Source organism: Balaenoptera ricei, chromosome 2, assembly GCF_028023285.1.
Source record: "Balaenoptera ricei isolate mBalRic1 chromosome 2, mBalRic1.hap2, whole genome shotgun sequence".
Classification (NCBI taxonomy): Eukaryota; Metazoa; Chordata; class Mammalia; order Artiodactyla; family Balaenopteridae; genus Balaenoptera; species Balaenoptera ricei.
The window spans coordinates 113037455-113042147 of NC_082640.1; the positions used below are offsets into that span (position 1 = coordinate 113037455).

The following is a 4693-nucleotide window of genomic DNA, read 5'->3' on the forward strand; positions in this document are numbered from 1 at the left end:
GATTTTATTTCTCATTCTAAAAATTATTTTGTATCCAGTTTTTTAAATTGAAGTATCGTTGATTTACAGTGTTGTGGTAATTTCTGCTCTACAGCAAAGTGACTCAGTTATACATGTATATACATTCTTTTTTATATTCTTTTCCACTATGGTTTATCCCAGGACATTGAATATAGTTCCCTGTGCTATACAGCAGCACAGGGAAATTTTAATTCACAATTTTGTGTTGTTTTAAAAAGCCCAATTTAATACAATTCAGGGCCTACAGAACATAAATCCTCTTCTGTACATAATCACAGGGCATTGAAATTCAACCATAGAAGGGCAGAAAGGAGGCGGGGCAGGTTCACAAAAATTGTGAACTTCTCCATAGTTCCCTCTTTGGCCCCTGGAGGGCGCTGCTGCCTAAATTGGAAATGGCTTTTCTGTAAAAGACCAGAATAAGCTCACACAAACCTTCCTTCCCTACAGTTTAAAGAGATATTCTGGCAACATTTTTTTATACAATGACATGTAAAGCGTCTCAGACACCAGAGGCAGACAGTGTTGTTAAGACAGCCTCTCTCCATAATACCCCCTACAACGTCCATCAGAAGAAGAAATCTAAATCCTGTGTCGTTCCTTCTCAACCTCAGAGCAACCTGGGTTCAAGTCCACCAGTCATCAGACTTGTTTGTGGGGAATATGCTAGAAAGGAGCTCACTACCTCCTCACTGCTCCACCATGACCTTGGTGTTCACCTTGATGCTTGAGGTCCTCCTGTTCCTGAGTGAGTACTGTTCCATTTTACTCTCTTGTCTGCACATGGAACATTGTTCTGGACTGACTTTGAATAGAGACTTTTTGTTCTGGCTGAGTTCATTGATTCAGCATTGATGTTTCAGGAGGAACGGGAGCCCAGTCGGTGACCCAGCCTGACGGCCGCATCACTGTCTCTGAAGGAGCCCGTCTGGAGCTGAGGTGCAAATACTCATCTTCTGTTCAACCGACTCTCTTCTGGTACGTGCAGTACCCCAATCAAGGACTCCAGCTTCTCCTGAAGTACACATCTGGAAACAACCTTGTTACAGGCATCAAAGGTTTTGAGGCTGAATTTAGGAAGGGTGAGACCTCCTTCCACCTGAGGAAAACATCAGCCCATTGGAAAGACTCGGCCAAGTACTTCTGTGCTCTGAGTGACACAGTGCCTGGGACTGCAGGGGGAGCTGAACACAAACCTCCTGACACATAGTAGCTTAAAAGACTCAGGGTCTCAGTCTGTGTTATTTTCAGGAAGTTGGCATGTTCTGTGAAGGCAAGCAATACAGAGAATATAGAATTCTGGAAGTATTTGATTCCCATGGGCATCTTAGATTTTTCTTTTCTTTTCTTCTTTTCTTTTCTCTTCTATTCTCTTTCCTTTTCTTTTCTTTTTCATTTTGTAACGGAACGACTCCTGTTTTCTGAAGTCTGGCATTTTTATCCTCTAGAATCAGGATTCTAGAGGGAATGAGGCTATAGCATTTTCAGCAAGCTGGAGAAAGTTACTTGCTCCCATGTCATCTGGAATAGTGATGGGCTGAGATATCTTGAGGTTGGCCATGTGAGTTGGTATAAGACAAGTCAGAGAATTTGCTTTACAGTATTAATCTCATCTCTCAAGCAATCAGAAAACCCAGGACAATGGCTTATTTCTAACTGCATTATCTCCAGACTATTTTGCTAGTATCCTGAGAGGCTTCTTTCTTTAAAGGACTTCAACTCTTTGACTAAATCATATGGGACTGGTGCACTTAATTAGAGCTGGCACTTAAGGATGTATACAGGGTGACCTTTCCAAAGACAATATAGTATGAAGGAAAAAAGGCCTTCTTTACCCAGTGGTTCCCAGTAATTGGCATTCTAAGTTAAACACAATGCCATGCCAAAGTTCCACGTGGAATCTTGGGTTTGGTGGTTCTGAGTATCCCACCCTTTCTTTATCAGACTCACCCGGGCTACCTCTATCCTCTTTTTCTCCCATCTAATTCTATTTCTTTAATGCCCACTTTGCCCAATGATAATTAGTGATCCCTTGATCATCTTTACTTATTTTTTTACATTATTTCTCACAGTGCCTTTAGTAAACATTTGCAACATTCTTGAACAGTCTAGCTGAACTTTAGTGGCAGCAGATCACTTTACCTCTTTCTTCAGTGAAAATTTACAGGTCCTTGTTTTCCATCCCTTTTACCTCCAAATCCATCTACAAAGAATTATCATTTATAGAGTCTGAGAGAAAAGCACAAACCAAAATTATTTTCATGTGTCTTTAAAAACAGTTCTTTTTCTTTTTTTTTTAAGAACAGTGTACTTTTATTTACTTATTTATTTTTTCTTTTCTTTTCTTTTTGGCTGTGTTGGGTCTTTGTTGCTGCACGCGGGCCTTCTCTAGTTGCGGTGAAAGCAGAATATACATGATAAAAATCAACAGGTTTTTAAAAAACATTTAAAAATGAAATTTTATTTTAAATTTATTTTAAAACAATTACACCTTTATAAAAATTAAACCATTGAAAATTCTAGTTTCCATATCCATCTAGTGGCTAAAGTAAATATCAGCTTTATTCAGGTTCAGTCTAGAAGAAATATATATAATTAAAAGTAATATTGTTTAGGGCTTCCCTGGTGGCGCAGTGGTTAGGAATCTGCCTGCCAATGCAGGGGACACGGGTTCGAGCCCTGGTCTGGGAGGATCCCACATGCCGCGGAGCAGCTGGGCCCGTGAGCCACAACTACTGAGCCTGCGCGTCTGGAGCCTGTGCTCCGCAACAAGAGGGGCCGCGATAGTGAGAGGCCTGCGCACCGCGATGAAGAGTGGCCCCCGCTTGCTGCAACTGGAGAAAAGCCCTCGCGTAGAAACAAAGACCCAACACAGCCATAAATTAATTAATTAATTAATTAATTAATTAAAAAAAAAAAGAGCATCAGCTTTAAAAAAAAAAAAATATTGTTTAATACGGCAAAGCGTTCCAGCCAACGTGAGAAACTGCTGTGGACACTGGGCTGATTCATGAACACCCTTCAGAACCACAGATGTGTACGTGAGAGAAGCAAGAAAATGGATCCTCTGTGCTCCTGGGAAACAATATTTTATTATGCAAGAATTTATTGCATCTGTGCCATCTGAGAGGAAAGATGGGGCTAGATAATTAAGTTTTCTTTTATATTCCCTAAAATGTCTCCAATTTCCAAATCAGAATCTGCCTTCTATGTGCCTTCAGCACAACCCAGGAATTTTCAGATATTCAAATGTATTTTTAAGGACAACTGTTAAGGTATGTGAATAAGCATTTTCCTTGAGCCTGAATGGTGTTACTAGTTATTTAAGGTGACAGACTGTACCCAGACCCAAGTGACAGAGACACCTAGTGTCCTTTAGTGTATTTATTCATGTGTGTATGTGTGTATTTGTGATGGGTGGCCCTGTCCACGTACGTACTCATTTTCTCTGTTCCTTGTATTTAAAATAAAGTGTCCCCTTTCAAAGATCACACATCCTTGCTTTTGCTACTATCCACTCTTGTCACCCCCACAGAAGGCATAGAATAGAGTAGAACATCAAATCATGTAATATAGGCTTAATGTAACTGTTACTGCCTTGGCATTCTTTTACTATGGCATCCTCTAAGCCCTTATCACATTTATAGAGATATTTGTCTCTCCCACAATATCTCAGGCTCTCTGCAGGAAGATTCAGGTCTAATTCATTTTTGCATCTTCCCAGGTCTAAAACACTCTTAAATGTATGGCTAAACTGATCAAGTCACGTTGGAGGGCTCATTTTTTATAAGTTCATAAGTAATAATTAAATGGATTATGTTTATATCATTATATAAAATTACATCATATAAAATCATTTATTTTCATAAAAAGGCACTATGGGGACCCATGGTCTTATTTATGGTCCTCTCCATTCTTGTCAAGAATTCTGTGGCTTCAAGTCAATTCACAGGTACAGCCCTGGAAAAAGATGGCTGGGCTGTGCTATGGATATCTGCTGAGTGAGAAGTGAAATGGAGCAGGAAACTGCGTTGCCTTTCCAGATACAAAAGCTCCTTCTTGTTCCTGGTTTCTTATTTGTAGAAAAAGGCTGTAGTCTCCTACACCTTCCCTGAATTCCAAAGAGCAGACTCAATCAGTTACTAATTAGGGAAGGGAGGGAGTGTAGAAACAAAGGAATAGCAGTCAAGCAACAATAGTTCAGTGATAAGAGTCCTCATTTCTCCTCAAATGATATACACAATAATCTGACACATGTCTTTGCACTGTTCTGCAGAAACTAAGGCCCTTCACCCAGGTGGAAGAAGGTGACCGTGTGCTGACCCTGAGCACATAGAGCCCAGATTGGTTGGAATCGGAAGGTTGATGAGTAAGATTCCTGAAACACCACCCTGTTACCTCATCACCTACCAATCAGAAGAAAGGCTACAAGCTGCAACACTCGCTCCGAATGATCTTCAAATTTACTCAATTGAATTCTGTTTTTCAACAAAGAATTTGAGAAATTCTTGAACCTCAGAGAGGCAGCAGTGAGCAGTCTTGAAGAGAGATCTTAGTTCCCTGTCAGGAATGGAACCTGGGTAGCCTGGATGAAAGCTAGGAATCCGGGCCACTAGACCACCAGGGGGGCTAGAGGCTAGAAGCAACGTTCCCCTGGCTCTTGCCCCATTTG

At 40.6% G+C, this 4693-nt stretch overlaps 1 pseudogene; it reads left to right on the plus strand.

Annotated features, from left to right (window-relative positions):
* The first annotated feature begins 506 nt into the window (after positions 1-506).
* LOC132360122 (T cell receptor alpha variable 8-4-like) lies at positions 507-1231 on the plus strand (annotated as a pseudogene).
* Positions 1232-4693: the final 3462 nt, after the last annotated feature.